At 48.8% G+C, this 9,165-nt stretch overlaps 1 non-coding gene across 1 annotated transcript; it reads left to right on the top strand.

The window, feature by feature from the left end:
* The first annotated feature begins 6,768 nt into the window (after window positions 1–6,768).
* Window positions 6,769–6,931, top strand: LOC121821829 (U1 spliceosomal RNA). The gene has a single exon (XR_006062717.1). It is a non-coding gene; the product is annotated as a U1 spliceosomal RNA (small nuclear RNA).
* Window positions 6,932–9,165: the final 2,234 nt, after the last annotated feature.

The following is a 9,165-nucleotide window of genomic DNA, read 5'->3' as shown; positions in this document are numbered from 1 at the left end:
ATCCAAAACTTGAGGAGCTGTCCATTTACTCTGTCTTCTCTGTTCTCTTTACTGGTCCAGCAGTACAGGCTAAGCTTTGGACTCTTTTGAGCAGAGGGTTACTTAGGGGTAGAGTAGAGAGAGGATCCGCTGGGACATGGTGACACAGAGGAGGGGGAGGAAAGGTAGAGGAACTTGATTCATTGCTTAATATACAAAACCCGCCAGTACACAGGCCCTGTGGGTTTTGGCCTTATGTGGTTGTGATGCCTTAAGAGGAAGTGACCCCCGAGAGGGGCAGGCACAGGCTCCCAGCCTGAGCCCTTCTAAGGGGCAAGTCTGTTGGTAGAGAAGTTTGCACCCGCTCTATCCTCCAGCTCAGCCACAAGGAAGGGGCGACAAAAGGGGATGGGTAGATGGAGACCGAGGAGTCAAAGAAAAGGGTCCTCCAAGCCCAGGTCCTCTTGAGATGGCTCAGAGGTTAAGAGCACTGACTGTTCTTCCAGAGGTCCTGAGTTCAATTCCCAGCAACCACATGGTGGCTCACAACCACTTGTAAAGGGATCCCCACTTGTAATGGGATCCGGAGCCTTCTTCTGGCCTGTAGGGACACATGCAGGCAGAATACTGTATACATAATAAATAAATAAATCTTTTTTAAAAAACAAAACCAAAAACAGATCCTCTTTAAGAGCAGCAACTGCGCTTTTAACCCCCGAAGCCTCTCTATTCCCTTTATTGTTTTTTGAAATAAGGTCTCAGGTAGCCCTGGTTGACTTTAAACGGGCTGTACGTTAGTCATGGGCCCACACACCCTCCTTGTGTGCTCACATAACTCTTGACGTGGGCCTGTGTACTGGCGGGTTTTGTATGTCAAAAGCGAGAGTCATCAGAGAGGAAGGATCCTCAGTTGAGCAAATGCCTCCGTGATCAAATCCAGCTGTAGGGCATTTTCTCAATTAGTGGTCCATGAGGAAGGGCCCAGCCCATGGTGCGTGGTGCCATCCCTGGGCAGATGATCCTGGGTTCTACAAGAAAGCAGGCTGAGCCGGGGAAACAAATCAGTCAGCAGCTCCCCTCCATGGCCTCTGTATCAGCTCCTGCCTCCAGGTTCCTGCCCTGCATGAGTTCTTGCCCTGGTTTACTTTGGTGATAAGGCAATGTGGAGTGTTTATTCAGTAAGCTGAATAAACTCTTTCCTTCCCAACTTGCTTTTTGGTCATGGTGTTTTGGCATAGCAATAGAAACCTAAGACAACCTGTTATAAAGATACGGGATAAAATATCTAGCAAGAATTTGAACTATGCCTTGAGTATTTCAAGACACAAAAATGTACTTACAGGCCAAGTGAAAGCAGGAGAGTTTGTCGGGACCCTTCTCAACATGATGTGTTGAAAATGGCAAACGAGAGAAAATTAACCCACAGGCTGTGGGCTATGGATGAGAAGCGTGTTCACCCCACCTCGTCCTATTGGTCTTGTTTTATTTTTTTGATGCAGGGTGTCAGTTAAGGCAGGCGCATGTGTCTGCCTTAGGTGAGGCCATAAAGAGCTTATAACAGAGCTGGAGAGATGGCTCAGAGGTTAATAGCACTGACTGCTCTTCCAGAGGTCCTGAGTTCAATTCCCAGCAACCACATGACAGCTCACAACCATCTGTAACGAGATCTGATGCCCTCTACTGGCCTGCAGGAACACATGCTGTATACATAATAAATAAACAAACATGTAAATAAATCTTTAAAAAAAAAAAAAAAAAAGAGCTTGTAACTACTGAGCTTTTTAGCCTTGTAGTCTTGACCCCAGATAGGAAATCTTCAGAAGAGCTGCCACCCTGCCACAACCCCCACCCCGCCCCTCTCCAGAATCTCCCTCCGGAGCTCTTCTCTGCTAAAACTAAGAGGATTTGTTTTCCGTGCAGAAGTCATAGCACAGTGCAAAGGAGCCTTCCTTGGATTGGCACCCCATTGCCTCAAGCACACAGCACCCCAAATGCGAGTGATTCTCTCCTTGCCCCACGGCAACTTTGCCAACTCTCCTTGCCAAGGCCAACTCAGTGCTGGCTTGCATTTCTCCTGCCCTTCCTGCGAGAGGGGTCCCGATGTCCCTGATAGCTGGCTCTTACTTCTACTGAGATCTGGCAGCTGCTGATAACGGGAACTTAGTTTTACTGGCATTTCCTGTCTTTCCCTCTGAGCACCTGTACAGCATTGATTGAGTCATGTGCCTCCCTTTCTGTGTATTCTCTTAGTTCCCAGCTGTCTCTCCCCTTTGGAGGCAAGTTTACTGTGGACACAGTAAAAAGATTAAACGTCAGGGCATTTCATTTGCGTCTTCCAAGACCATGAGAGCAGAGCTGTTCCTGGGACTGTGTGCACACGGTCAAATGCTCTTAAAATATTTATTTTACATATACACATATGTGTGTGCACGCAAGCACATGCACCACATGTGTGCAGGAGCCTATGAGGTCAGAAGAGACTTCATATCCCCTGGAACTGAAGTTATAGGTGGCTGTGAGCTGTCGGGTGGGTGCTGGGAACTGAACCCTGGTCCTCTGCAAGAGCTGCCAGCGCTCTTCCGAGCCGCCTCTCCATCCTGTCACGTGCTTTTGTGAAATCTGCAAAGTGGCTGGAGTTTGTAGCCACTTGGTTGAGACTCTGGGTCTCCTCTTTGAGTTTTTTTTCTGACACACTTCTGTAGGGAAGTTGGAGTGGCTGTGAGAGTCTCGTCTCGAGAAATGCCAGGATGTTCGCAGCATATTCAGATGTAGGTCAAGAGTAGCTGTGAGTCAAAAGGAAACTTTCCAAGTCAGCAATAACACAAATCAAGTTTCAGAGCTGGAGAGTTGGCTCAGCGGTAAGAGCACCGGCCATTCTTACGGAGGACCCAAGGTCAGTTCCTGCACCCAGATCAGCAGTTCTGCGTCCTGTAACTCCAGCTCCAGGGGATCCAACAACCTCTTTTGGACTCTGGGCCCTGCACTCACGTTGCACAGACACACGTATTGTCCAATAAAATATTTGTCAAAAGCAAATTTTGGCTAGTCATGCTAGAGGAAAGACTAAATTTATCTGTACACACACACACACACACACATGAATGTGTTCACATATGTAGAGATCAACACTTGCCATGTTATGTCACAGTTACACACGTCTCAACTAATTGTGAAGTTAAAAGGAACTTTTCTAACTTACAGGTTAAAAAGCAAATTTTGGTAAGTCATGCCACAGAAGGGGCTGAAGTACCTTCCTGTCTCCATAGAGGCCAGGATAACAACATAGTATAGAAGCGAGTAAAGGGAATTGGAAAGCATGGGGGGCAGTCACAAGGTTTCCTAGACTTTGTGAATCTGGCAGCCTTAAAATGGTAATCTGTTGTTTATTTTCTCATTCTAAATTAATATTTACCATTGTGCCTAACTTCATATTCTTTTTTTTTTTTTTTTTTTTTTTTGGTTTTTCGAGACAGGGTTTCTCTGTGTAGCTTTGCGCCTTTCCTGGAACTCACTTGGTAGCCCAGGCCTCGAACTCACAGAGATCCGCCTGCCTCTGCCTCCCAAGTGCTGGGATTAAAGTCGTGTGCCACCACCGCCCACTTCATACTCTTTATTGTACATTATTTTATATGAAGAGAGTTCACATACATCACACGAACTTTGGCTCTGCGAAACCTGAATCTGCCCCACCTCTTTCCAAAGTCACTGTCTTTCATCCAGACCGTTGGTCCTGAAAGCTTTCCCTCCTGCTAGAAGCCTGCTTGCGGGAGGATGCGGGCGCTGCCCCCAGAGCAGGGGGATGGAAGTGTCAGAGAGGCCAGTGATCCACGTCTGGGTGTGTCGGGTCCCTCGCTGCTCAAGGTCCCTACTCCGTTGCACAGATTCGGAGGCCATCAGGGCTAGGGACCGTTCCCACGAGTGGATTTGTCTTGTGCTGTCTTTGCTGAGCTGTCATCCACTTTCTGGAGTTCCTCTTCCGGGCTGAGTCGGAATGGGCGGGAACAGGTGTTTGTACACCAGGTGTACTGGGTAGCAGAAAGTGCGCAGCCATAATCCCTGCTCTTGGGAGTTGGTTGTGAGTGAAACCTTGTCACAGGACACAGAGCATGGCATCCATATCTGTTGGCATCCTGGGTGGCAGGAACGAGCCCCGGCAGGACATTCCACCGCAGCTGCTCCAGCTCCAGGCAGGTGTGCTTGGTTTTGCTCTGTGGCAAAGAGTGCCAGCTTTTCCTGCAGGATGCCTGCATGAATGTTCAAACTGGAGGACTAGCAGTGGACTAGAACTGAACTCTAGATAGTCTCAGATGATAGCTTGTCCCTGCTTCCGCTACTTCCTGTTGTTCACTTCCTCCCAGTTTCCTGCCTAAGAACTTCGTCCTCAGACATAGGAAAGACAATGCCACACAGACTGTGGCCAACTCCTACAATGGTATCAGATCAAATCTTTTTTAATACCCTACTTACACACGTGTGCACGTATGCACTTGGTATAACGGCTCTGCTCCTCTGAGCAGAGCCTGGCTGAGCTTGCCGCAGATCACATGACCAGTGAGTGATGGTGTGGACTCCCCCACTCTTGCCTGATTTCAAAGCCCACTGCAGCTCATGTCTCCTGTAACCAGTGCTGTTCTGAGGCCCAGCAGCCCTCTGCTCCTTGCTGTTAGTATACGAGTCTCTGCAGCTGTGCGCAGCTGTGCCCACCTGTGCCCGACTTTCTGCTTCTCTGCTTCCGCTGCTGTGGATGTGCCAGCTTGCCCCTCTTCCTGTCTTCCCTGGCCCCCCTGTTCCCATGCCTACAGTCTAAGTTCTGAGTTCAATCTCTCGTCTGGGCTTCTGCTCCCCGAGAACTTTGGGGCCCTCCCTCATTACTGGCTCCCATTGCTTGGGACCACATTGTTGGTCTCTGTGGGGTGATACCTCCACAGCAGCCACACTGACTTCCTTGTGTGTGCAGCTGAGTGCCCTCTGTGGGTATAAACGGCCTCGTGTTGGAGTTGAACCTAAAGTAGGACCCTGATGATCGCTGAGTGAAGGTCTGGTTTGTTGCCAGGCACCCTCTCTTTCAGGCTCAGGCTCAAAAGCTTTGGCACAAATGCTAATGACTTTTGCAGTTTGAACTTCTTCTTCTTCTTCTTCTTCTTCTTCTTCTTCTTCTTCTTCTTCTTCTTCTTCTTCTTAATAATAATAATAATAATAATAATTTATTTATATTTTATGTGCATTGGTGTATTGCCTGCAAGCATGTCTATGTGAGGGTGTCAGATCCCCAGGAACTGGAGTTACAGACAGTGGTGAGCTGCCATGTGGGTGCTGGGAATTGAACCCGGGTCCCCTGGAAGAGCAGCCAGTGCTCTTAACCACTGAGTGGTCTCTCCAGCCCCGCAGTTTGAACTTCTCTAAGGAAGGATTTATCTTCGCTCACGGTTTCAGAGGATTTGGGTCCATCACAGCAGGGACAGCCCAGCAGCGCCAGTGCATGGCGGAGGCTGTTCATGTCACAGAGGACCTGAGAGCAAGAAAGGAACCAGGCCAGGTGAAACCTTCACAGACCCACCCTGCTGAGTTACTTCTGCGGGCTAGACCCCATCTCCTAACGGTTCCACGGCCTGCTGAATTAGCACCACTAGCCAGTGGCCAAGATTCAAAACATGAGCTTGTGGTGGGACCGTTCAGAGTCCAATGAAATCTTCAGGAAAGAGTAAACTCCCCCCCTGGTCTCCAGGAGCAGGCAGTTCTCTTCCTGGAAGCTCCCAGTGGGAACTGGTAAAGAAAGACCTGAGGTTTGGTTTGCTTGGACTCTCAGAGCAGGACGTGTCTAATGAAATCTCTTGGGTTCTCTCAGTTCGGAGAACCTCAGATTGATCTGTTTTCTAGAAAGACTGAGATCATATCCTGTGAGTGTGTGTGTGTGTGTGTGTGTGTGTTGGGATCCTGGAAGGTTCCTGGAAGAGCTTGGCAGTTGAGCAAATTAGAGCTGTTCTGGACAGACTCAGGGCTCAGAGCAGTGGCGTTCCAGTAAGTCACAGAGAAGAGCAGCGAGGCATCAGACTGACATGCGTGAGTCACTCACCGCAGGTGCTAGCGGCAGACCTGGAGTTGTGTGACAAATGGTCCCATTCACTCGGTCCTGTGCTGTGAGATCGCTCCGCTGAGTCTCACACAAACTGATGGTGGAAAGCAGTGGCTGCAGGTCTACGTTTTCGGACTGTCCAGAATCTTGCTGTCTGGGGGTGGGCGGGTGGGGTGGGAGGGGGTGTTCCAGCCTCCTCTTGCACAGCACGCAGTCATCTTCTCGGTTACGTCAGCTCCGTCTTCCATGGGTGACTTTACACTGCATGTCTTCACAGGCCCCAAAACACACACAGAAATTACTTCCAGTCACCACCTAGCACAGCTCATAGAGGTCTGATTCCTCATAATTCTTTTTTAAAATTATTGTATGTGTATGAGTGTTTCGCCTGCATGTCTGTCTGTGAACTACGCGCATGCCTGGTGCCCGCTGAGCTCAGAAGACGGTATCAGATCCATGGTTGTGAGCTGCCAAAGTGGGTGCTGGGCATTGAACCGGGGTGCTTTGCAAGAGCATCCAGAGCCCTTAATTGCTGACCTATCTCTCCAGCTCTCTTCAACAATTTTTCATAAAACCAAAAGAATTTCACCTTATCTACTGTATTGGCTTAAAATGACTATCCATACTCCCTTTGCAAACATCCACTAAAATACCTTTGTCAATATTTCCCATTCTGTGACCATTGCGATTCCCTTTGTTTTAAGAATACATATTTGATACTAACCTGGCTGGGGAGATACCTTGGTCAAGAGGGTGGTTTTCCAGGGCAAACTTTATCCATTGCACTCAAGATGTGCTGACCCCAGTGAGTTTCCCACATGGGGGAAACTCAACTGCATGCTTTATGGTAGTGGGGGATCACATTTGCACTCTTCCCCAACAAGTGTTAAAACATTGAAAAAGTATTTGAATCTTTTCCCCCAAGTGTATACTTTGATGTGATTACTGTAACTGTGTTTGGAAGGGATGCACCTGGATCTGTTGTGGAATATTTGTTCAACCAGGCAAAGATGTGTTACATTTTTTATTAACAAATGCTGCATTTGTTAACTGTGTAAAGAAGTGCTGCATTTGCGTTAATTAAATACAATTAAGATGGGTTCAGAGAGGCGGGGTTAGCAACTGGTTGACAGGAAGTCGCAGGGAGGAGCCTAGCGTGGGTTTTTTAGTTGGGGCATTGTGGAAGGGAGCGGCCTCTGGGGTCACCAGCAAAGACAAAGTTAGCCGGTTGCTGCTCTAACTCTCAAAGCTCACTGGTTTTAACCTAGCCTTTGGATCTTGAGTTTTAGTTGCACTATAGAGGTTTAGTTAGAACTACCTTCAGCAGCAGCAACAGAGCCACTGTCTGGGGAAACAGAACTTCCCCAGGCTACGTACAGCCTTAGCGGCCTGGCCACGGTAGTTTAAAATGCAGCTGCTGTAATGAAGGGAAATCAACATGAACCTCTTGTCAATCTTGTTTCCGTGCCTTGTACCCTTGTAGTCCTAGAGCCTTTCTCCCGTGTGCATGTGGGTGTGCAATTGTATGTGAGTGTGCGTGTAGGGCTGTGTGCATACACATGTGTGTATCTGTGCTGTGTGTACATGTGGGTGCATGTTGGACAGTTCTTGGGCTTTGAGTGTGCTACTGTGTGAAGAAAGCCACAGAGCAGAGCTGCTGGGAATGGACGGCTTCTTCCGTCCCAGCTTCGGTTTGGTTGCACGGAGCTTTCCGCCCTGGCAGGAGCTGTTTGTGTTGGTCCAACGTAAAAGCACCGCGTGAATCGAGTCCAACTCACTTCCTGCTGCGACCCCTTGGGAGTCGCCAGTCAGTGTTTCTGGAGGCAGAGCGGGTTGCTACACCAAGGGGGATGTGACCCAAGCCACAAGTAAAAAGACCTGCTGTTTGGATACGCCCCTGTGGCCTTCCTAGGAGAGGGAGCGCTTTCCATAGGCCTTGTGGAGCTAAGAGACCTTCCGGAGGCTTCATTCTTCCCTCTGGGATGCCCAGCATGGTGGGGTCAGCCTGGGAGCCCCCAGTTCAGAGATGAGCGAAGCATGTCCCTCAACAGCAGGTCCTGTGAGGAGCCGGGCCTCTGTCCCCAAGTCCCCATTGGTTCCACACTGCTGTACCATGTCACCACAAACTCGGTGGCTTAAGACAAAACCAGCAGGAGTCCCCAAAGAGTTGGCACAGCTGTGGCTTGGGGGGGGCTCCAGGGAAAGAGAGAGATACATTTCTTTGCTTTTTCCAGCTTCTAGAGGTGCCTTTTCCAAATCATGGGCGCTTAGGTCAGCAGCACAGCTTTCTTTGGCTACTTAGTGCTCTCTGAGCTCTCTCTCCCTCCCCCTCCCCCTCTCCCTCTCTCCCTCCCCCTCCCCCTCTCCCTCTCTCCCTCCCCCTCCCCCTCTCCCTCCCCCTCCCCTCCCCCTCTCCCTCCCCCTCCCCCTCTCCCTCCCCCTCTCCCCATCTCACTCTCTGATCTCCTCCCCTTCTTTCACGGGTAGGGAAACTTGTGTCCCACCACCAAGGCCCATTGGTCAAAGGTCCCAACCTATGTCCTGACAGCAGGTGGTGGAACTTTCATTAAGATGTAGGGCCTGATCTTTAAGTGTAAGCAGTAAAATATGAATTACTTGATGATGGATAAACATGATCTTCATTTTGTTGAACAACGCAGACAAGCATAAATTACACAAAACCTTAGTCCCTGTGCAATATTTATAAAATAACATTAAATTATTGTTCCATTTAAATTCAAGCAGGGATTTTTTTTAAACAATTTAATTTCAATTGCAGGGTAACCAGTAATTATAATTTAATACTGTCTTCTTATGGTTATTTCTCCACTGTGTTCTTGAAAGTATAAAACTGTTTTTCTAGAGCCATAGTATAGCAACCCCCCAACAATTTGTATTAAATATCTTTAGCCCTGTGTTCTAAAAAAAAAAAAAAAAGGTGTAGGGCCTGATGGGAGGAAGTTGAGTCCTTGGGGGCATGCTGTTGAAGGCTCCGATGAACTCCAGCATTTCTGTCTCCTCTGCCAGGAGCTCCTGCCTTGAGGTTCTGTGTCCACCGATCTAAAGAAACAGGGCTGAGGAGCCTCGGGTGGCAGTCTTGAGCCAGCGTGAAC

Source organism: Peromyscus maniculatus, chromosome 12, assembly GCF_049852395.1.
Source record: "Peromyscus maniculatus bairdii isolate BWxNUB_F1_BW_parent chromosome 12, HU_Pman_BW_mat_3.1, whole genome shotgun sequence".
In the NCBI taxonomy this organism is placed as follows: Eukaryota; Metazoa; Chordata; class Mammalia; order Rodentia; family Cricetidae; genus Peromyscus; species Peromyscus maniculatus.
Note: the sequence above shows the minus strand (reverse complement) of the source record. Positions and strands in the feature narration are given on the sequence as shown.